General features: G+C 43.1%; 1 protein-coding gene across 5 annotated transcripts in view; it reads left to right on the top strand.

The window, feature by feature from the left end:
• LYPD6B (LY6/PLAUR domain containing 6B) overlaps positions 1–24,892 on the top strand; it is a 163,643-nt gene that overhangs the window by 15,248 nt on the left and 123,503 nt on the right. Inside the window, exon 1 of one of the 5 annotated variants that reach the window (XM_070423039.1) lies at positions 10,019–10,037. The exons of the other annotated variants lie outside the window; for them this stretch is intronic. The gene's annotated coding sequence lies outside the window, so the exon portion shown is untranslated. Of the gene's footprint in view, positions 1–10,018; positions 10,038–24,892 lie in introns of those variants that run through there. 5 annotated transcript variants of the gene reach the window in all.

The following is a 24,892-nucleotide window of genomic DNA, read 5'->3' as shown; positions in this document are numbered from 1 at the left end:
TTCTGAGTGTTCTGAGTGAGACAGTGACATCATAAAAATATTGCATCATTGATGTCTTACTGAAAACAAATCATTTATTTCGGGGCTCTCTTGCTAAATAGGGGTGGAAGTGCTCTATGAAAAAAAAATAGGCACCCTGTGTGTGGTATTTGTCCGTTAGCAAGGTCTGAGGGCCAGAGTTCTTAAAGGCAGCTACAAGAATAGCTGAAGCAAAGATGAGAGCTGTGCCACATTACAGGAGAGGTGTTAGTGTTACTGAGAAACGTACATCATGCTTTTTTCTTAGAATCTAGGGCCACAATGGCCACTGATCTCCCGGGAGACCTATATACTTGTTTATATTTCTCTTTGTGCCTTGGCAGCCAGGAAGCCCAGAGCAAAACGTAAAAATACTCAACTGTAGTGATAATTTTATTTCAAATTCTAAGTACAAAGATTCCCTTTCTTAAATCATATGATTTCATCTTTTAAAAACAATAACTTGTACTTTTTTCTTATTACCACAATGATACATGTTCATTATAGCAAATGTGGAAAAGAAGATATTATACCTCCCCCATCAGACATTTTCCCATTACAGAGGTAGTCACTGTTTACGTTTTAATTGTTCTCATTTATTCTAGGCATAGGTGTGTGTGTGTGTGTGTGTGTGTGTGTGTATACATACATATTTTACAAAAGTGAAATGATACTTTTTACACTTTATTAAAACTCTTTTTAAAAATATTTTTATTCATTTCACACCATAACCGGTTTGGCTCAGTGGATAGAGCGTCAGCCTGCGGACTGAAGGGTCCCAGGTTCGATTCTGGTCAAGGGCATGTACCTGGGTTGCGGGCACATCCTCAGTGGGGGGTGTGCAGGAGGCGGCTGATCGATGTTTCTCTCTCATTGATGTTTCCAACTCTATATTCCTCTCCCTTCCTCTCTGTAAAAAAAAATCAATAAAATATATTTAAAAAAATAAATAAAAAATTTTTTTTATTCATTTCAGAAAGGAAGGGAGAGGGAGAGATAGAAACATCAAAGATGAGAGAGAATCATTGATTGGCTGCCTCCTGTATGACCCTTACTTTGGATTGAGTCCACAACCTGGGCATGTGCCCTGACTGGGAATCGAACCATGACCTCCTGGTTCATAGGTTGATGTTCAACCATTGAGCCACACCAGCTGGGCTAAATCTCTCTTTTTTTTAAAAAAAAATCCTCACCTGAGGACATGCTTACAAAGAGGAGAGAGAGAGAGAGAGAGAGAGAGAGAGAGAGAGAGAGAGAGAGAGAGATTGGTTGTCTTCTGTATGCTCTCCAACTGAGCATCAAACCCGCAATCCAGATATGTATCCTGACTGGGATTTGAACTGGCAAACTTTCAGTGCACTGGACAATACTCAACCAACTGAGCCACTCCAACTGGGCTAAAGCTCTTTTTCCAACTTAGCCTTTACAGACATTTTCCATGTCATTAAATATTATCTTTAGTGGTTGGTATAATATTTCATCATGAAGGTGTATCTTATTCTTTGAGCTTGACTTCAGCTCTTGCCGTCATAAACAATGCTGTCATGTGTGTATATGCTTGTAGCTAAGTCTCTGAAGCACATCCACAATTATTTCCTTACAAGAGAACTTCTAGAAGTGACATAATTGAGTAAAGGGCTATAATATTTTCAAGGCTCTAGATATATACTTCATTTCTGTCCACCAGAAAGCATGAACTAATCTATTTTAGAGCTTGAGAGGGCCTCTTCCCCAAGCCTCCTGCAGCACCAAGATTATTTTTTCTTAAAATCTGTATTAGGAGGCTTCTGGCTGTGGCCAACTGAGGAGGCTGCAAATCCTTTCCCCAGAAAGCAGCTATAAGTCTGGACAAAATGAGCAGAAACCGTCATTTCATCACTCTGGTAATCCATCAAAGGCATACAACAAACTGCGAAGCATTATTCTTGAAAAAGTGCTGCACTTCGCCAAAGCACAGGGGGAGTCTGTGGGTGCTCCCGCCCCTCACCACCCCCAGCTCAGTGGTGCAGAGGAGTGGTCCCAGCAAGGGAGGCTCTCAGAACCAGCCCTTGGCTGCCAAGGTCAAAGGGATTCACTCCATTTGCAGAGGTGGGCAGTGCCTGCACCCAGGGAGTGTTTTCCCAGATCCCTCCTCCCTCATTTCCGTTTACTCTGAATCTTTAAAAGATATAAAATATTCTTCATTATAAGCATTGATATTTATTGTATAAAAAGGGAAAATAAACATAAAGAGAAGAAAATTGCAGCCCACTGGGTGTGTGTTCTTCTGTGTCAGCTCCTTTCATAGAACTTGCTGTGATGATGGAAATGTTTGTGCTGTTGGGTACGGTAGCCTCTGCCCTCGTGTGTTTATTGAGCACTTGGACATGTGGCCAGAGCACCTGAGGATCTGAAGTTTTACTAATTCTTATTTAAATTTAAATATACAGATGTGGCAAGTGCTATAGTGTTAGACAGCCTAGTTCGGTTACTTCTATAAGATGGAGGCCTACATACATATTTAATTAAAAAAACAAAAAACAAAGATGTGAGCATGTCACATATATTTTATTTCCTTTTTTCTGGTGAAAAATATACCACAAACATAATTTTAATAGCTGAATGATGCATTTTCCATTGAATGAATGTACCAAAATTTGTTTGATAAAATCTCTGTTGTGCCTTCAGGGTATTTTCAATATTTTGATATTATAAATGACAGATAATCTTTATAGCTAAAGTTGTGACATTCATAGTTATTTATGGAGGATACATTCTTAGAATTTGAATGATCGAGTCAACTTTGATACCCATTTCCAAACTTCTCTTCCAAGAGGTCCTTCCTGTGAGCAGGGTTGAAACTATCTCACCATTATTATTGTTATTTAAAAGTTGGGATAAACGCACATGCCATAAGAATTATCCTTTTAAAGTTTAGAATTCAGTGGTTTTTAGTATATTCACAGAGTTGAGCAACCATCATCGCTATCTAATTCCAGAACGTTTTCATGACTCCACAAAGAAATTTCACACGCATTGGCAGTCACTTCCCTTTCCCTCCTTTCCTCAGCCCTGGCAGCAACGAATCTACTTTCTATCTTTATGGATTTGCCTAGTCTGGACATGTCATATAAATGGAATTATTCATCATGCAACCTTTTGTGTCTAACTTCTTTCACTTAACATAATGATTTCAAAATTTAAGGTTCATAATGATTTCAAGGTTATAGCATAAACCAGTACTTCATTTACTTTTATGGCTGGAAAATATTTTATTATATCAATATACCATATTCTGTTTATCCATTCATCTTGATGGAGATTTGGGTTGTTTTCATGTTTTGGCTATGATGAATAATGCTTCTGTGAACATTTAAGTACAAGTCTTTTTGTGGACATGTTTTCTATTCTCTTGGGTACATACCTAGGGATGGGATTGCTGGATCACATGGTGACTCTGTTTTCGAGGAACTGCCAAACTGTTTGAAAAGCAGCCGTGCCTCTTCACATTCCCACAGCGAGCTCGGAGGGCTGCAGTTTCTCTCCATCCTCACCAATACCTTTTACTGTCCATCTTTTTTGCCTATAGCTATCCTAGTGGGAAGGGCATAGTATCTCTATGTGGTTTTGATTGGCATTTTCCTAACAACTAATGATGTTAAGCATCTTTTATGCACATATTGGCCATGTGTATATATTCTTTGGAGAAATGTCTATTCAAATTATTTGTCCTTTTAAAAATTGGGTTATTTGTCTTTTTATTGTAGAGTTGTTAGAGTTTGTATGTAGTCTGGATACTAGATCCTTATCAGATACATGATTTGCAAATGTTTCCTCTTATTCTAAAGGTCATCTTTTTACTCCCTAGATAGTATTCTTTGAAACACAGAAGTTTTAATTTTGATATCTTATTAATCTAATTTTTTTACTTGTGCTTTTGGTGTCATGTCTAAGAAAACATTGACTAATCTAAGGTCACAAAGGTTGACATCCTGGTTTTCCTAGGAATTTTATAGTTTTAGCTCTTCCACTTAGATATTTATTTGATCTATTTTGAGTTAATTTTTGTATATGGTATGATTTAGGGCTCCAAATTTATTTCTTTTGCACAGAGTTATCCAGTTATACCAGCACCATTTGTTGAAAAGAGTATTATTTCCTCCGTTGATTGTCATAGTACCCTTGTCAAAAACCAATTGACCATTAATATATAGTTTACTTCTGAATTCTCAGTTTTATTCATTGGTCTATATGTCTATCCTTTTTCCAGTACCAAACAACTTTGATTATTGTTGTTTTGTAGCAATTTTGAAATTTTGAATTATAAGTCTTTCAACTTTGTTCTTTTTTTTTTCAAGATTGTTTTGGCTATTCTGGGCCCCTTATATAGCCATACAAATTATAGGATTAGTTTGCTAATTTCTGCAAAAGAGCCAGCTGGGATTTTGATAGGGATTTTAATGAATCTGTAGATCAATTTGAGGATTATTAATTTGAGAGATATTTCTTCAGTTATTTAGGTCTTTAATTTTTTTCAATGATGTTTGATAATTTTTAGTGTTCAAGTCTTGTTTTATCAAAAAAGGTTAAAGTTAATTTTTAAAAGTTAAATTTATTAATAATCATTATATTATTTCTGATATAGTGTAAATAAAATTGTCTTAATTTCATTTTTGGACTACTGGTAGTGCATAGAAGTGTTATTGATTATTGTGCTTTGATTGTGTATCCTGGAACCTTTCTGAACTCGGTTAGCTTTGGTCATTTTTGTAGTGAATTCAATAGGATTTTCTGTATTCGTGACCATGACATCTACACATGAAGAGAGTTTTACTTTTTTTTTCTTTTTTCTCCAATATGGATGTCTTTTATTTCTCTTTCTGGCTAATTGCTTTGACAGTACAATGTTGAATAAAAGTGGTGAGAGCCCACATCCTTGTCTTGTTCCTCTCTGATGTTCCTGATTAACGAGATGACCAGTATAATTTGCGCTATTTTTGATGGCTGTTTTTAGACTCTAAGAATCTGAGTGATGGAGCAGGAGTTGCTGACTGGTTCCTCCTGGAAAGGGTCAATCAAACAATAAAAATTCCCTTTGTCTTGTGCATTGGGAGGAGGCTTGGTGTCGCAGTGACCAGAAAAGGAGAATTTTAATGGAAGAATCTATTTAGGTGACATCTAGGTGCCAAGGAGTTGGATGAGCATTTTCTAAGATATAAGCATTCATTATTTAGAAATAAAACTTCAATTTTCCCTACTTGTTTTCTATCCTGCCTTTGCACATTTCTGATTGCCCACTGCATGCTGCAGGTACCGTGGCGGACTCAGAGAGATTAAATGCAAGCCTTGTCCTCAGGGTGCTCATGGAGAAGTCTTCTGGGGGAGACAGACCGGGCAGGAAGTTTAATACTCTGGCAAGTGGCTCCCAGCAAAGGGAGATCCGTCAGAAGAGAACCGGTGCCAGATGTGGGCTTCACCCTGGGAGTTTTTGGGTCTCAGTTTGCTGATGGAACATTCACTTTCTACCCCACGAACCAAAGAATTTTAGAAATGAAGGCTTGGAAATCCTTTATCCAGTCTCACATTTTTTGATAGGAGGAACCTCTTACCTTGTGCAACTATTCCTGTTCTATCTCGTTAGGAACTCTTCTTTCTCTGAAATGTTTTATATCACACACACACACACACACACACACGCACGCACGCGCACACACACACACATATATACACACACGTACACACATACACACACACACACACACACACACACACACACACACATGGCCTTTTCCATAGGGAGGTTATCCACGTTTAGCCCACTTCCTGGCTCCATTTGTTGTGTCTGGTTGGGGTTATATAACACCAGCCCCCGTGTTCATCTTCAGTGTGACACCTGTGGGGTTCCTGCCTCACCTTGCCTGCGAAGGCTACTCAGCATTGTCCTGCCCGTTGGTGCTTTTTGATGTGAACCTGACAAGGACTACATGTCATCCAACTCCAAATCTGAGTTACCCAGAAAGCTTGTGGAAGGCTTTCTGTTCTGGTTTATTGAACAGCCAGCTTAGTTCTTTTTGTCAGTCCTCACCTGAGGATATTTTTTTCTATTGCTTTTTCAGAGAGAGTGGAAGGAAGGGAGGGAGGGAAAGGAGGGGAAGAGAGAGAGAGAGAGAGAGAGAGAGATGAGAGAGCCACATTGATTGGCTGCCTCCTGCAACCCAGGTACATGCCCTTGACTGGGAATTGAAACCGAGACCCTTCAATGCAGGGGGCGATGCTCTAACCACTTAGCAACACTGGCCAGGGCTCTACAGTCAACTTTGTTTGTAAAGAGCATACTCATTCCAGTTTAATCTTGTCAGTTCAGAGGATTAATTAGTCTTCACATAAAGTCATACCTGTGTGCTTACTGTAGTCATCTGTCTAGAAAAGAATGAAAGTGGTATTAACAAAAGCAATTAAATTATTGTATATCTCAAATGAGTGATAGAGTGTTTTTTTTAATAAGTCAATTCAGAATTGTATAGTAGTATGTGTTTCCATTTTTTACTTTTCTATTTAAAAAGAAACCCTAGGTTCTGGCTTCATTATATGTTATTTATTATTATGATTAAAATAACATCAGGTTACTGTTACTTTTTTATCATTTCACTGGTAAATGGAACTGAAACCTTATGGCTTTGGGCTATAAAAGAAAATGAATTGTTCCCACAAACCTTTCAAGTTTAATTAACTTTTAAACAAATATGAAGTTCTGGTTTCCTTTTCTCTTTTTTATTACACTGCATTTTTTCCCCTTTGATTATGTGAGGGGCCAGATAAGGATGCAGAGCCGCTTTCTGGTTCACACTGTTTACTGCATATGATACAGCCGCCGATTCAATCAAAAGGGAAATGGGAAAATAGCTACTCTATTTGTGCCTTGCAAGCGCTTTGAAAAGTCCCCTCTAGTCCCTGTGATTTAATGTTGCCTCCTCTCCTTGCAGACTTCTAAAATGAAATTAAAAAGTGGCACAAACAGCATTTGAAAAGCAGCCACAAACACTATGTGGGGACCAACCCAGCAAATTGAAGAACCACAGCGTGGCAGGCAGTCCCTTGGTGCAGTGCTGCTCAGAATGCAACAGAGAAGGAAAGGGGGTGTGGAGGGGATCCTGAGAAAGTTCTAGGTCATTTAAAAGCCTCCAAAGGTTTACCCATTTTGGGGACCAGTTGGGGTGGGGAGTGGGGAGGGTGCATTGGTGTTTGTAGCAGAGCTTTCCTGAGTATGTGTGATAAATGCATTAGTAAAGCATCGTCACTGAGTTACTCTTCCCCTCTGTCTAAGCCCCAGAGTGGCCCTGGGACCTGACAGCCAGGAACCTGAGTCCTGTTCTTGGGCCTTCTGCCACTCGGACCCTGCGGCCTTGGACGAGTCACCTTGTCCCCTGCACTATGGGTTCCGTACTGCAAAATACAGGTTTGGACTGAATCTGATTTCCCAGCCAAATTCCCAAGCCTCCATTAAGCCACCTCAGAGGTTGTCCCTGCACACACACTTGGGGTTCCTGGCCCCTGTCCCCCAAAGGGAGCAGCCTCAGTTTTCTGACCTGTCTTTATGCTTCTGCAAGCTGCTGTTTGACCAGAGCAGTCACTAGCAAGTGTTTGAAAATTACTAGAAGGCCTGATCTCAGAGATCTTCTGGCTCTGACATTCCAGTTGTCTATAACGCTGACACCCAGTCCGTGCTGAAGGTGAGAGGGATCAAGGAACACCATGATCCCGCCTCTCCGTCTTTCTCAGGAAACACCAGAGACGCGTCTTCAGCATCAGAAATGTGCTCACTTGTGAACTTGAAGCTGCCGCAGGGAAAGGAGTCTGTGTGTGTAGGATTTCAGCCTCCGACTCCAGGAACTTCTCCCTCTGAGTGGGTGTAGTTTCTCTTGGCTCTGAGGTTTGGACCTGGCCATTGTCAGTCGCCTGGGAGCCATGTGGATGGCAGGGACTTGTAGCCCTCGTCTGCTGTCCGGCGGCCGAGCCCCACACCTGCACCGTGTGTCTCTGAGGTCAAGGCCATAATCACCCCTTGTCATCTGCATGTGGGCGTTCTGAGAGCTGGGCCTCCCTAGGAGTCACTTGCTAGTTCCTATTAAATAAGGAGTTATCTCTTATCTCTGCCCTGTCTTGGGAGTCTTTCTTTTCCTCCTTAATAATATGCCTTCCTCTGCCACAGACTTTCCTCCATCTCTTTTGAAATCATAGTGCACATACTTTTGTGTTGTCAGGAGCGAACATTTAGGGAGTAGGCCTTCAATTTCCCTCCTGTTGCAAGCAGAGAGAATGCCTTTTGTTACTCGTCCCAGGATGCTCTGGTGAACACATAAGCCTGCGAGGAAAGGTTTGGCACAGGAAACCGTCATGAAAGAACTATTTTAATTGAAGAATATATAGCTGGAGACTCAGGGGTGTTGAGCAGTTTAATTAATGTTTATTAGAAATGAAGACTTGCCATTTAAAAATGAAAATTCAAACCTCCTGTCTCCATATCCATTTCTCCATCATGTCATTGTTCCCTTCACCCGCTTTTTAATTTAGCAAACTTTTATTGCGTTCCCACGAGGAGACCAGACACCTTGTGAATCACGGGGCTGACAAAGATGAATAAGACTTGGGCCTGGCCCTCAAGGGGCTGGTGGCCAGGCTCAGGGGAAAGCTCAGCAGATGGTAATTGTCCAAAGCGCCCTCCCGGAGGGGCCTGGAAGCGAGGGGAGACCCAGGATGAGCAGCCGGGTGCTCTCAGCTGGGTCAGGGAGTAGTTCTTGCAGGAGGTACCCCAGGGCCTGTGACCTGAGGATGACCTCGAAGTGGCCCAAAAAGGAGGGGTGGGCATCCTGGGTGGAGGGAGCAGTGGGCTCACTGGGGAGAGGGAGTTGATAGGTTTGGTCAAGTGTAGGAGCTCAGTGTGGTTGGAGCGAATTATGAGGCAGGGGTGGGGATGAGGGAGCAGCGGCCTTGGCAGGGATGGGGCTGTGAAGGGCCTTGGGTATGTTATGAGTTTGGACTTCCCCCCGAAGGTATGGGACCCCACAGCAGAATTTTCGGCTGCCTGGGCTAGGTTTGTAAGGCTGTTAAGCATCGTAGCCAGGGCCTCTGGATCCAGGTGACTGGGGTTGAATCCTGCTGTGGGCAAGTTACTTACCTGGGCTGCCTCATCTTTAAAGTAGGAATAAAAGTCCTATTGGGATTCCTGTGAAGAAGAAATATGTAAATTTACCTAAGGCTCTTACAAAAATAGGTTCATAGGAAGCACTTATTAAAAGGTAGTTATCCTTTTTGGGGATGGGGCATATTCTATTTTCCACCAGCAATCTCCCTAGACTGCGGATCAGTTATTGCCATAAAATGTCCAGGCAGGGGTGAAGGCTGGCAGCCGGTAATGTGAGGTGCCACAGGCTGCACTGGTGTCTCCTATAAATGCAACGTTGTTGCTCCTAAGAGAAAGCTTCCAGGAGGGGCAAGGTCAGCATTCAGCTTGCCAAGTCTAAAACCCCAGCATCTGGCCTCAATTAGTGACCTTCCTGCACTTGTCCCAGTGTTGACCTTGAGACCTTGCAAATGCCTCTTCTACTGCTTCTCAGAGACTTTGGGGGAGACCGTACATTTTAGGGGGAAATCTAGACTCTGGAATGAAATGGGGCAATACCCTCAGATACTACTTATGGGGAAGATTGGAGAGGAGCAGGGGCCATGGCTGCAGGATGCTCGGTGCCCTCCCTCTCAGACTTACCAGGCTGCAGTGACATTCTTGAACATGGTTTGTAGCAGGCGTGAACTGCTGCAATAAGACTTGCTGTTTAAACACAAGGGTAAAGTATGTGTGTGTTTACATGTGTTTCTAGATGCCTTTCCCAATACAGTGGAAGGAATTGCATTTTTTAATGCCCCCCCCACCTCCCACATTTGCTCTTTACTCTCTGACCTCCTGTGCCTGACTCTCCAGTGGACACCTCTGAGCAAATGCTGGGAGAGAGGGGTGGGAGAGGCAGCCTGGATGGTATTTACTGGTATGTAACTCTACTCTCCTTCTCCCAGGCTCCTCTGGGCTTGGGAGTAGGATGCAGACGGCGATGGGAGGAGTCAAATACGGTCACTTTGCCAGCATGTAAGATAATCTCTCTCTTCTTCCCTGGCCACTTTATGCTGCTGACAAACGTAGCCATTCTTCTCCAACGGAGAAGAGAGAGCAGGGACAGGGAGGACATTCTTATAAGTTAGACTTTTCTACTTTATGTATGAGACTAGAACTATATTATGAAATTAAATATCAGATTTCTTAACATGCTAGTCATTTATTAGATTAAAAAATTAAGCAAGAGCTCTAAAATGACACTTAATAATTAAGTATAATATTAAATTGAGCAATTGTTTTGGAGATGGGAAGGGAATACATTCTAGAATTTTTTTGGTAACAAACACAGCACTGGAAATAACAAGTAGAACATGTTTATAGGCTGCTCAGGAAGTTGTAGCACTGATGATGGTAGTGCTTTCTCTGGTTCATTTATTGGTGCCGGGGATTAAACACAGGGATTACAAGGCTGAGGACTCCCTCGGCTGCCTCGCCCTAGAGGACCCTCCCTCAGCCATTCCCTCCCCACACGGAAAGCAACAGGAAATTGAGCCCGGGAAGCTCAGATTCTAAAAGCAAGCCAAGGATATACCTAAGGAGTTACAATTCTTTTTTTTTTTTTTCCTGCAAGTGGTTGCTTCTAAAAGGCACAATTCAAAATAGTCGCTGCAAGAATAGACACGCTGAAGTCCTAATGGTGCAATTCTACTTTGTTGAGTCAAAAAATAGGGCTGGGTAATGACGAGTGGTAGCTATGCAAATGCAGAGACAGATCATCCCATCTTGTGCTTCAGGGTGTGAGTGGATGGCAGAAACCTGTCCATATGACTTAGGAGGAAAGATGAATTCAGATGAAAGCTTTCAGTGATATATGTTCTTTTTCTTTTTCCTTAAGCATCCTTTATGGCTGAAATGCTGAATAGCTGATCCATTGGCAGCCTTTCCTGAGTGTTCACTCTGGGCAGGGCTTAGCCAGAAGGTTTGCAGATGGGTCGTTCCTTCCGTCCTTCCTTTCTCCGTCTCTCTCTCTCTCTCTCTCTCTCTCTCTCTCTCTCTCTCTCCCAACTCCTTCCCTTCCTTGATAAACACAGCCTTTGCTTTTCAGGAGCCTAAATCTTATTTTTAATTCTCACAGGAGGATATTTTTCCCATTGCTTTTCAGAGAGAGTGGAAGGGAGGGAGGAGAGAGAGAGAGAGAGAGAGAGAGAGAGACATCAATGTGAGCACCCAAACAGGGGTGGGGAGTGAACCCACAACCCAGGTACATGCCCTTGACTGGAAATCTAACCCAAGACCCTTTGGTGCGTGGAACAATGATCTAATAACTGAGCCACATTAGCCAAGGCAGGAGACTAAATCTTAATGGGAATGGCAGGATGCATACATTAGAATCTGAAACTCATACATACACACACACACACACACACACACACACGTGCACATTTATATAGTACATATTGTGTGTGGTAGATTTCTAATATATCTGAAGGGGAAAAAATAGAGTAAAAATGATGGTTCTAAAATTGATTAAATTAAACAATGAATTCTTCAACTTCTTTTACATTCTTCAGACCGAGTGGTGCTATTTCCAGGTGTGTCAGGGTTAGAATAACATTGCCACCCAAGAAGAACCCCTCCCCATGAAATGAGCAGAGAATTCAAATAGCAGTTGGTGACTCAGCTACCATATACTTATATACCCTACAATTACTTTCTCAAAGCCTTCTACTGAATAGGAAGACTGATTTTAAGCAGGAATTATCGCTTACCTGCCTGGTGCCCCACTGAAGGTGAAATGGCTTGAGGAGGAGGATTTTATTTGTTCCATGGTTTCTTACTGAGATTTCTTACAGAACTATTATGTTTATTTGGGTTTTACTTTGAGGTTCTTGTACTTTATATTAAAAAAGGGAATTGGAATAATTTCCTAATTACATATGACACAAAAAGGCTAAAGTTTCCAGAATAAGACAATGTGGAAGAATGATTTAACAGATATTTAAATAAAATTTTTTGGACATAATATCAATTGGATCCCACCAAACAAATCATATCTCAAAAATAACCTCCAGAGAATTAAATATTGCAAATTAAATTACAGAAAAACTAGTAGAAAATATTTATTAGGTCAGCATAGGAATGAGAATTTTTATGGCTTTAAAACAAAGAAGCAGCCAATGAAGAAAAAAATGAACAGATTTAAATATGTTAAAATTTAACATTTCTATACAAATGAAGAGACAACAGACTGGGAAAATTTGCATTAACTTGTGACTCAAATTATTAATATGAGCTATAAGTTCAATATATAGCCTACTCAAATATATAAGGAAAGGGCTGGAACCCTAGTAGGTAGATGTAAAGTATAATAGCTACCATTTATTGAATATTTTGCTGTGCCCACATAGATTTACAAAAGCAGATTATACTGGTTATTTTGTATATTGAATGTTTTATAACCAATTTTCTCACATGTCCAGAATATGTTACTAACTAGTCTTCTAAAACATGGTTGCAAAATATTTCATGGGTAAGGAAGTACAACCCACTTTTACTTACCTAAGTTCTCAGTGCTGGAGGGTAAGGTTATAGAAATGTAATTTAACGTGATTTCTTAAGCCAGGGTCTTTTGTTAGAGATATGGGCATAGAAAAATATATACCATTGAATGAAACTGAATGATTTGCAAAGAAGCACACTTGATACTATTTTTTTCTTTATTTTTAGTGTTGACACTATTGCAGATGTCCCCATTCTCCCCCCTTCAATTTTCCTTCTCCCCCCAGCCCCCACCTCCTCTTCCCTCTGGCCGAACTCTTATCTGTGTCCATGCATTATGCACTTTCTTTCACCCAGTCCCCGTCCCTCCTCCTCATACTGTTTTTTATCAACAACTTTATAGGTAGCAATTGCCACTGAAACCTGTTTTAGCAAAAGAGGAAATATCATTTGAGAACCTATGCTTTTCACAACATGTCATCAGTTATCTTTAAAGGCCTTAGTAGAGAGATATGTTAATTAGCATCCCCGCAAGCATCTCTAGGATAGGGATGACTATGGTATTATATTAGGGCACTTTGTCAAGCATGTCATTCCCTTATCTTGCTTTTATGGCAGAGGACATACAGGCACTGCAGAAATATCTTTGAGGTCGCACAACAAGTTAACAGCAGATAAACATTGGAACTGGCAGCTCCAGAATTCCCACTGTGTGTAATTAGTTCACCGTGGGCAGGAAATGACAGCATTGGGGATAAATGGCAAAGGTGGTGTTTGGGGACCTGGAGGCTGGTGGGATTCTGTGCTCTTCTGAATGGTTAATTAAGTTAGTTATGAGTGTTCTCACTGCATAGACTTGGAGGCCTCTCGGCCAGGTACCTTCTTCCTTAGGAAACACATCGTCACCTGCAGCGTTTTGATGGGCTGTGGAGGTGGAGGAGATTGGATGTGCCCTGTGCAGTGTCTTACTGAGGTTCTGTGGAGTTTCTGAGTGTGGTTTTGTCTTAGCTCCCGATGGACCCTGAGGAGACTGGGAGTGTGAGGTTGAGAGTGAAAGGGCGGCGACTGTTTTGACTCTTTACAAGTTTACGCTCCTTCCCCGCACTCCTGTGTTCTCAGAGTCACCTGGTGGTGCTTGGTCAGCTCACCTTTTGTTTTTGTCCCCTTATGACTGGAAGATACTGAGTCCACCGACTGCCTCCTGTTTTCAGGCACCTAACAAAATCATTGTAGCAAAAACAAAAAATATGGTCTTTGAAAACTACTGCCAGGAGGTTTGATATGTTTATGGACAATTCTAGGGAGTCCAGAAACAGCCTCCCAAGGCTGGTTCCGTCAGATGTGCTAACAAACTCAGTAGGTCCTGGAATCTCGATTATCTTCATTTCTTCGATCCCCTTGTAAGGACAGGACCACGTCTTTAATCACCAAGGGTTAACTAGAGGGACATGGGTCGGTGCTCCTGCTTTAGAACGTTGAAGGAAGGTGGAATTCTGAGTTCACTTTCTCTGCTGCCCAGTCTACATGAACTGGACATGCTTCCTGGGAGAACACAAGCTGGACTCAACTCATTCTCCGTGGCATCAAGCCTGGCTACTCAAACTGGGGCCGTTGCTTAGCAGCATCACTATCACCTGGGAGCTGTTTAGAAGAGCAGCTGCGCTGGTCCCAGCACCTGGGTTCTAACAACCCTCCCCTCCCCCCCCCTCCCCCACTGCCCAGGTGGTTCCCATGCAGGCTCAAGTTCGAGAAGCACTGTGTCATGTAAATTCTTTACCTGTAAAAGGAACTTGGTCAGTGGTGAACGCTTCTTCCTGATACTATTTTGAAGTTATACACTTATGACCCTTGACAAAAATATTTGAGTCCCCTGACATTTTTATAATTTAAAACATCTTTTTAAAAGTTGTTTTTTAAGTATAAATGACTACATTATCATTATAAAAGCTTCAGAAAATACAGTGAAAAGTAGAGAGCAATTTACCCCATCAAGTATACTTAATGGTAACATTTTAAAGGTCCATTTTTAATTTTTTTTCTGTGTATAATTTAAAAAGTGGTTTTTTTCTTGACTTGTAGAAATTATATATTATTTTTTAGAAAATCAAGAAAAAGCATAAAACAGAGAATGGAAACCATCCTATATAATTAGGTTGGGAGTTTTAGATAGTGCTATAAAATGGGACTTCATGGTCTTTGCTTGTAGAGGATCCTCTCAGATAGTCTTTGTCTTTAGTTTTTATGCTACTTGCAAGTCCTGTTTCTCCATTATTTTATGCAATTTAAAAAGATTCCGGGTATAATCATCAGTGTCTCAAATAGTTATGTACAGTCAGAATGGAGACTTTATTAACTTCTCTGTGAAACTGAAAAATTAATTGCCCACTCACCAGTGGGACAGATTCTATGTTATGTATGATTCCTCTTTGACCAGAACCTTCCTGGAGGTAGAAAGCCTTTACTTTTGAAGGGTGCATGACCACGCTTCTTTTAATTTGTCTTCTGGAAGGTGAAGGGGGAGACTGATTAGATTAAAGATCCCTGGAGAAACTCCCTTTTTCCTGAGGTCAGTTGCTTCTAGATGATTGGGGAACACCATGTCAGGAAGCTGGTTTTGTTTCTTGAGCTCTTTGCTGAGACTGGGAAAATGCAAGACAGAATGAATCTTTCCCCTAATCTCTGCTTGTTAGGTAGTTTGGGGGGAAACTGGCATGTGATCTTTAACATCCATAGAATGACTGGCTCCAATGTTTGCGGCAGGGCAGAGACAGCTGGGTGATTGCCCTGCCACATCTCCGCCAGGCTTTGTTCTGGAATACATCATCGCCCTCCATAACGGACTGCACCACGTCTGTGTCATGGACGAGGCTCCCCACTTCCAGTTGTCCCAAGAGGACTTGTTGCATTTTACCAGTCAGGGGAACACAGCTCAGAATCTCCAGTAACTAACGTCTGCTTCCCATATTTCAAACTTGATTTGTCTCTTTTAGAGAAAATGAAGAGGGATTCAATGTACATTTCTAAACATTCTAAGTAATCTCTCTAGAAATTCTCTCCTGCTTCACACTGTTCTGGATCTCCTCTCCTCCAAACGTACTTTTACTCTTCCAGTCCATACCTTTCTGAAGTTCCAGGCACTTCTTCCCCCAAAGTTCTTCCTGTGTAAATCACTTTAGCCCCATTGACTTCTTTTAGTTTTATTTTTTAAAAAATAATTTCCAACCCAGGAGAGCCATGAAACGACCCAGCAACAGCAATTTATTCATTTTTGTAGGAGGGGCAGTGGGAGTAGCCCCAGTAGAACCTGATGGTCAAAGATTGTCACTACTTGGTCATTAATAATAATAGCTGTTTTTTGTTATACAACCTTCAGGCCATGCCTGGCAGTCCATACTTGTTGTCTTGGCAACACAGACTGTGTTCTTAAGAACAGTGGAGTCACCCTAGCTGGGTAGCTCAGTTGGTTAGAGCGTCATTCTGATATGCCAAGGTGTTGGGTTGGATCCCCAGTCAAGGGCATATATAAGAAGCAATCAAAGAAACCATAAGTAAGTGGAACAACAAATCAATGTTTCTCTCTCTCTCTCAAATCAACAACAACAACAACAACAATAAAAAACGAACAGTGGAGTCACTAGTCAGTTGTTTAGAATTTGTTATGCGTATTGATGAATTGGAAAACTGTTTATGTGATGCATGAAACTGGTTGATCAGGTTTTCATTGAATTGGTAGATAGCAGACCTTCAGGTAGCACCCCCAAACCCTGCTGTGTCTCAGATCTTGGCTGATAGCATCTTATTCATGTGGAGAAGCTGGTTGGGCAGGATGTATGTGTGGTCTGGATATTACATTAGCCAGCTTGCCATTTAAATTTGCCAAAGACCTTAAGGCATTAAACATTTAAAAAATGCCTCTGTGATAAATTTCAAGCTCCAGACTCCCGTAGTTCTGCACATTATTCATTTTAACCAGCATGGCATCTTTTTATAGCATCATTGCACGTCCAGTTGCCCATGGTGCTGGGCTGTGTTCTCTATTGTGATGCCTGGTCCCAGCCCCATGTATGGAAGCTTGCATGCAAAACCACAAACGGTTTTCATTTTTATTAATATAACTTAGGTTTTTCCCCCAGGTAAATATGTTGGCTTGCTGTATAACATTTTTCTTTGGGTGGGGGCAGGTTGTTCACTTGAAATATGGAGACATAAGTTCTTCAAAAAATACCACTGGAGAGCTTTGAGTAAATGAAAATTTGGTAAATGTTTGGTCTTTCTGTACTTGATGAAAAGGCATATGTTTTGGAAGCAAGGTTCTGTATGGTCTTGCTCTCTGCTCCTCTCGGGTCTTATTTCTTGCCTTTCTCCCTGTGAACATTAGGTTCCAGTCACATTGGCCTCCTTGATGTTCCCCATCATGCCAGCCATGTTCTGCCACAGGACATTTGCACAGAAGTCTCCCCTGCCTGGAATGCTCTTCCCCATTTATCTGCAAGGCTGGCCCCACCCCTGAGACTCAAATGTGAATTCTCACTGGGGATGTTCTTGGTCACCCACCTCTAACCTCCCTCCCTCTCTGTGACATTTCATATTCTGCTTTCCTATATTGTTTTTTGCCTTTTGTTTTTCTCTTCTTCTTAGCACTTACCAATATCTAACACAGTATAAATTTTACTTACATATCTTGTTGTTCTCTCTCGCTCTCTCTCTCTCTCTCTCTCTCTCTCTCAACTACAACCTTCCCGAAGGCATGGTAGGGTTTATTTCCTCTTGTACTCCCAGTGCCTAGAATGGAGAGCTTGGAGCATCATATAACTAAATAAATTACCCTATAAAAATGCTCAATAAATAATGGCTGGAGGGGAAGAAGAAAGGTTGTGGATGACTCTTGTTTGGCTTCTACCTGTCCTAATTGACCCCCTACATTTTAGACAACCCAGTGAAAACTAGCAATTAGCCCACTCCCTGACCAGAGAATGGCCTGCGAGTTTGAGGGGGATTTTGAGGCTCCTGGGTTCTGGCAGGCTTTACCATAGGTAATCACAGGAAGTAAACTCTTGTTAGTATTTGGTGGGTAGAGGCTTGTCCTGTGAAACCAGTAAATGCCTCTCTCTCCACACAGTTCTTCTATTTCATACGTTTCCAAGAAGTCAACAGGTAGTAACAGATGCAGCCTGATTGATTTGTGGGAGGGTAGGGACAGAACATATTTGCTGTGGGATAGGTAAATGCAGTCTTTGGCACTGAGATTCCATTGTCTTTTGTCCAGGGCTAAAAGGTGTGTGACTGACTTATCATTTAATCCCACAGGCAGCATTAGCTGCAGTGATCAGTGAGGGTGTGAGGAGAGGGATTCTTACACAGTGATAAGACGGTGGGAATGTGAAACTCGGCTTGGCAGGGTCTGCCTGGGATTTTGCTGAGTCCATGGCAATATTTAATTAACTGTGCAAACATTCTATTCAAGATAAGACTATAACAGTTGCCTTGGGGAAAATTCTTTTGAGTCAATATTTGTTTGATCTTTTTCTTATGTAGTATTTTGGCTCTGCTATTCATGCTATAGCGAAGTTCCCATTATAAATGCCGTTTTCAGAGATTTGCTGTGTTTGCACACCAGGTCAGTCCTGGAAGAGGTAAAGGATTGGAATCACTGTTTAAGTAGAGGTTCTAAGGGGTTTCAAATGAATCTTTAAAACAGAAATCCTGTGTTTCAATCACTTGACAAATAATTATTAAAAACCTGTTAAGTACTCTGGGGGATCCCAAAATATAGGATAAATTCTTTGCCCTTAATTTGCTTATAATTTAGCTGTAGAAATAAGATTTTAATCAGTATGCGCGGTAAAGATACAGATACTAAATAATAACAATGGCTACACTTTAATGACACTTAACTAAGCACCGTCCTAGTGCTTTTCTAAGCAGGAAGTAACTCAGTAATCCTCCCAGTAAGGGGATGATTAGCCCAGGGAGGCAGATGCCCTTGGTCAGTGTGAAGTTTGCTTAGATCAGTGATGGCGAACCTTTGGAGCTTGGCATGTCAGCATTTTGAAAAACCCTAACTTAACTCTGGTGCCGTGTCACATATAGAAATGTTTTGATATTTGCAACCATAGTAAAACAAAGATTTATATTTTTGATATTTATTTTATATATTTAAATGCCATTTAACATAGAAAAATCAACCAAAAAAATGAGTTCACGTGTCACCTCTGACACGCGTGTCATAGGTTCGCCATCACTGGCTTAGATAGACAGCGGGAGCGTGAAGGCAGGGGAGACCAGGGAAGTGGAGAGACATAAAGGACAACTTTAAGGAGGAGGACTCTCACTCTAGATCTTAAAGATCAAGAAGCAAATGGCTGTGCAGTGGGAAGAAGGAAAGGGACCTAATGGACATTCGTTGTTTCTGCCTGTACTGTCCCTTTCTCTCTCCGGAAGGTTGCTTTATCCTTCCTAGACTGTCAGCACAGGTGCTTCTGGTGAAGGGGACAATACACAAATATGTAAGTAAAACATACAGAATGTCAGTGTGATAAGTGCTTTGAGGGAAACAGCTACAGGGAAAGGAGAGTGCCAACCAAGATGGTAGAGGAGAGGATTGGCCATTTAAATAGGGTGGTCAGGGAAGGCTAGCTGAGACATGTGAGTGAATGAGGGTTGCAGGAGAGAGAGAGCGCGAGCTGTGGAGGTACCTATGGGAAGAGCTTTCTGAGGCAGAAGGAAGGGCAAGCAAAGCCCTGGGGTGGCAACTTGCGTGGTTTGCTCCAGGAACATTAAAGAGGCCAGAGAGGCTGGAGAACACTGAGCCGGGAGGAGAATGGTTGCAGGTCCTGTCGTTGGAGGCAGTGCATGCTCAGTCGCTGTTGGTTTTGGTGATGATGGTGGTGGTGCTGGTGTTGGAGGAGGAGCTACTGAGAGTGTTGGAGTGAGTGGCATGGCAGTTTGGAAGCTATACCTGCCTTCTCCAGCCCTGAGCAGCTGTAGCACCTCTTGGTTTTCACTGGCAGCCCCAGCTCAGTAGCTCTCAGATCTCGATCCGTTTGTAATGTGAGCAGAGGCACCTTGGCAGCCTCACACCCGTCACCTGGCAGGTAGGAAACTGGTGGTACAGCTCAAGCCCTGGGTGAGAGCAGGTGTGTGAGCTGAATGAACCCTCGCCTCAACCCTCACAGGATTTTCTTGGCCTGTAATTCTGAGTTTCTTCAATTTCCTGCTTGGCATTGCCATTCCTGCTGGGACCGCTGCCCTCTTGGCTGGGCCCTTGGATCTGCTTAGTTCTCGCCATCCTCCCTGCCAGGCCACCCCGCGTTGCTGGGAGTCGTTGCTGGTTCTGGGCTGTATCTGTAGCTGTTTGGGAGAGTTAGGAAGATCCACTGAACTGCTGGGTCACCTTTCCTCACCCCAAGTTTTTGCTTATCTTCCTACCACGGCTGCAGCTCCTTTGATAACAGACACGGAGACTGGAATTAGGCATGGTTGATTGTGCTTTTTTAGACACATGTGCTGGACTGTTGCCAAAACTCCTCCAGGCAGGGCTATGACAGGTGGATCCCTCTAGCTTGGGTTTCTCTGTCTCTGATCCTTTAGCCCAGCGGTTCTCAACCTGTGGGTCGCGACCCCTTTGGCGGTTGAACGACCCTTTCACAGGGGGTCGCCTAAGACCATCCTGCATATCAGATATTTACATTACGATTCATAACAGTAGCAACATTACAGTTATGAAGTAGCAACGAAAATAATTTTATGGTTGGGTCACAACATGAGGAACTGTATTTAAAGGGCCAGAAGGTTGAGAACCACTGCTTTAGCCTATGCAGCCCATCCACTCAGTTATAAGCTATGCCACAAAGGGAGAGAATGGGGACCTTGGCGGCGATGAACCCCAGCCAGGGCACCGGCAGTGTGAGTTGAGGGGGCGCAGAAGTGAGAGTCTGGGGAAGGAAGCCTCAACAGAACGTGGTGCAGTCTGCTGTGGTGACTCAGTACTAAGCGGAACCAAACAAGCTGTTTAAGGGTTTACATGTGAATGTTAATTCAGAAGTTGCAAATGCAACTAGTACTTTCAGAGTCTTACACCGGAGTCACAACTAAATTATTTAAGAAGGATGTGTCTGCTGTGGAGACCCTGGGAGTGTCCAGGTGGGGCTGGGTCAGTATGGGTTAAGGTTAGGTCAGAGGGCTACGCTAACGTTTACTCCAAGGATCAGCTGTGGGGTCTCTTAATGATGAGACACCCGTGCACACACACTGTGCACACACCCATGCACATGCCCATGCCCGCGCGCGCGCGCGCACACGCACACACACACTATACATACGCATACACACCATGTATACACACACCATGCACACAAACACACACACACACACACACACACCATGTATACATACACCATGCACACGCGTACACACATATTCTTAACCAGTCCCTCCTTTGGTTTGCTTTCAGTTGCAGTTACTTCTGTATATGTAGATTTAAAACAACTTGAATGCCATTAATAGGAACAATGAAAATGCAAATAGGCCAGGTTCTCAAATTTATGGACTAGAGGTTGAAATTACAGAAAGTTCCTTGCAGTTTCCTCCTGTTCTCAGCAGCAAGAGCCTGGCTTGTTAGAGGGGCACATCAAAGCTTTTTAAAATTTCCTGTGCATCGAGATGTGCTGTTGGGCATTTCCATCCAGTGCCAAAGAAGAGTAATTGTGTTGAAAATGTTATTATAAAATATAATATTGGCATGATCCTAGAAGGTGGTGAAACTAAGAGATATTTCATTTTTGAAGAAAGTGCTAACTTACTTAAGGTACTAAAGTAAGGCCTGTTACTTACTTTCCTGGGAAATGGATTAATTTGAATGAACATTTATTGAGTTTCCAGAATATCCTATGAAAAGTTTTAAAATTTTAAAACGCCATTTATTTTTTGAATAGGTAATTTACTCACGTGGTTCAATATTTAAAAACTGAAAAAGAATGTTCAGTGAAAATCCTCCCTTTTCTCCTCTAGGTGGTCAGTTCCTTCCTAAGACAACTCATGTTACCAGTTTCTGATATATTCTGTTAATGGTCTATATTGACTCTATTGTTGCTCAATGGGTATTAGTAATATGGAAAACTAAGGTGTCTTTTCTCTCTTTAAAGACCTTGTGTTTAATAAACCAAATCGATCCAGTCAATCATTGATAGCTGTATTTGGGAAACTTTTGTTATAAATCCAGTGATGACAAAATTCCTAGGTACTGAAGACCATTTGCTACGCAGAGTTTGGTCCTCAGACCTGGGAGCTTGTTAGAACGCAGGGTCTCAGGGCTCCATGCCCCCGGACCTCCTGAATCAGAATCAGCATTTCTCACATTCACAGGTAACTCAGAAACACATATCAGTTTGAGAGCCACTGTGTGTATTGTTGTCACAGCATTGGCCGCAGAGTAACCTGAGTGTATGTTCTGTAGTGTGTATGTACATTTTATTAAATTTTACATTTCTGAGCGGTTTAGACATATATATAAAATCTAATAAAAGAGAAACATGCAAATTGACTGCACCTCTGCTACGCCCCAAGCCACACCCACCAGCCAATCAGAGCGACTGTATGCAAATTAACCCAACCAAGATGGTGGCCGGAGCTGGAGCAAGCAGGAGGCTTGGTTGCCCCGGCAATGGAGGAAGCCAAGCTTCCTGCCTGCTCTTGCCGGCTGTGGCCTCCGCTCAAGGTAACAAAGTTTCAATTATAGAAGATAAATAAATCCCAGATACCTGCTTCCAGCCAGCCTCCATTGGGAACTTGGGTGGCTGGGGGCCTTGGCCAGCCTGCAAACAGCCATCAGCCCCTCACCCAGGCTGGCCAGGCACCCAGGAGGACCCCCCACCCTGAAGGGGGTGTGGCCAGCCTGAAAACGTCCCTCAGCCCCTCACCCAGGCTGGCCAGGCACTCCAGCAGGGACCCCAGCCTGAAGGGGGTGTGGCCAGCCTGAAAACAGCCATCAGCCCCTCACCCAGTCTGGTCAGGCACCCCAGTGGGGACCCCCACCCTGAAGGGGCTGTGGCCAACCTGCAAACAGCCATCAGCCCCTCACCCAGGCTGGCCAGGCACACCAGCAGGACCCCCACCCTGATCTGGGACACCTTTCAGGGCAAACCATCTGGCCCCCACCCATGCACCAGGCCTCTATCCTATATAATAAAAGGGTGATATGCAAATTGACCCTAACAGCAGAACCACTGGGAATAACTGGTCACTATGACACACACTGACCACTAGGGGGCAAATGCTCAATGCAGGAGCTGCCCCCTGGTGGTCAGTGCACTCCCACAGGGGGAGCTATGCTCAGCCACAAGCCAGGCTGACAACTGCCAGCACAGTGGTGGTGGTGGGAGCCTCTCCCGCCTCCTCAGCAGTGCTAAGGATGTCTGACTGCAGCTTAGGCCTGCTCCCCGCTGGCAAGTGGACATCCCCTGAGGGCTCCCGGGCTGCCAGAGGGATGTCTGACTGCCAGCTTAGGCCCAATCCCCTGGGGAGTGCGCCTAAGCCAGCAGGTGGTCATCCCCTGAGGGGTCCCAGACTGCAAGAGAGCACAGGCCGGGCTGAGGGACCCCCCGAGTGCACAAATTTTTGTGCACCGGGCCTCTAGTGTGTGTGTGTGTGTGTGTGTGTGTGTGTATTTGTGCTAGGCATCTTTTTGGTGAAGAAATTGGGAATTTAATAATGTAAAAACTGAAGTTATTCATGCTGGGGTCTAACTTGCAGTTTGTCATTTGCCTTAAAGTGAGCTGGTGTCATTGAGAAAGAAGGTGAGTTGGAAGGGCATCAAGTCCCAGGGGTGTAGCTTTGGGTTAAAACCCAGCTGTTGCTCCTTGAAGCAAACCCTGCTGCTGCAGGAAGGGCAGGCTTTGTTAAGGGGATATCACAGAATTCACAAGAGGAACGTGACAGTCAACATCATCACTTTGCCTGGAAGGCTGACCTAACAATGTCAGGTCACAGTGCCACATGCCCGGCCAGAGGAGGGTCCTGGAAGGACGGCAGGAACCCCATGTGTGGAGGTGCAGGGCATGCTGACCTCACTTTGCACCCCTGCCTGCCCTTGGGAAGGTGCCACCATCCCTGGAAGGAGGCCTGTTTCCTGCCATAACTGATTTTCCTTTGAACTGGCCTTTTTCCCCCCCTCTCTGTTCATGAACCACTTTGCCCACATCACATCTGAGTGTGTTGGCGGGCACAATTCCTTTCTGTAATCCAATGATTTGAATGTGGGGTTGCCAACCGGGATTGTAAGTACAATGTGTTGAAGTCACCAGGTACCTTGGGGAGGAAATCAGCGACTTTGGCTTTCTCAGGCTACCCAGTGGTCTGCTTCGGAGGTTGGTGCACACACTTAGGGAGCACTCCTCCCTCCCTTACATTGTACCTCTGAAGATTCCAAAGCTCAGCCTCTGGTACTAATTTCAATGAGAGTCATGGAGGCCTAGCTAATTTTCAAACTTGGAAGAACAATAATGAAATTTTTTGATTGTTGAGACAAAATTTTATCCTTTAAAGACCATCAGGTATTATCACTGCATGAGTTACCTCTGAACTAGAGGTTGTGAGCTCCCCTCAAAACCCCCTGAGGGCAGGGCTCATATCTACTTTGCTCACTGCGGGATCTGACTTTCAGTGTGTGGCCTGGTACCCAGTATGTGGTGGGCGCTCCATTAATATTTCTTAAGTGAATAGACTTCCATTGCATAAAAATTCACTCTAGTCCTATTTTTCAAGCTAATCTTAAAATTTAATCTAGTAGATGCGACTGATGTTTGCCATCATTTGGACCTTAGTCATAGCTGGCACATACTGGAGATCAATTCAAAATCCCCTCCTAGTGCTGATTGCTTCCAGAGGTTCATTTTTATTTTCTGTGGCTGCTTTGAAATAGACACTGTTGTGCTAAGTTTCTGCTGGACCGACGTTGTTGGAAGACAATGTACATTAATTCGACATTAAAGTTCAGAAGTGATTCTGAACCACGAGCCTCCCTTGAAATCTTATTACTTATTAAAATGCCATTTCTATTCACATTCTCTTTTTCTCCTGCCTTATTTTCAGTAATCACATTCTTTTGAGCAGATTCAGGCCTTTGACAAATCATTCATTCCTGCAGTGGGAGTTACCAGTCTAGGGGGAAGGTGTGCTGGAGTTGGCTTTGGGGACCTACATTAGCCACCTTTCTCTTTGAATAGAACCATGCGAAGCCATCCCAGATGGAGGAGTTAGCAGGCCTCCAGGGGAGAGAGCTTGTTGTTTCGTTCA

The sequence above is a fragment of the Myotis yumanensis genome, unplaced genomic scaffold, assembly GCF_028538775.1.
Source record: "Myotis yumanensis isolate MYYU_CA2020_CCGP unplaced genomic scaffold, mMyoYum1.0.hap1 SCAF_8, whole genome shotgun sequence".
Lineage (NCBI taxonomy): Eukaryota > Metazoa > Chordata > Mammalia > Chiroptera > Vespertilionidae > Myotis > Myotis yumanensis.
The sequence above is the reverse complement of the archived record's forward strand: the minus strand, read 5'-3'. Positions and strand labels throughout refer to the sequence as shown.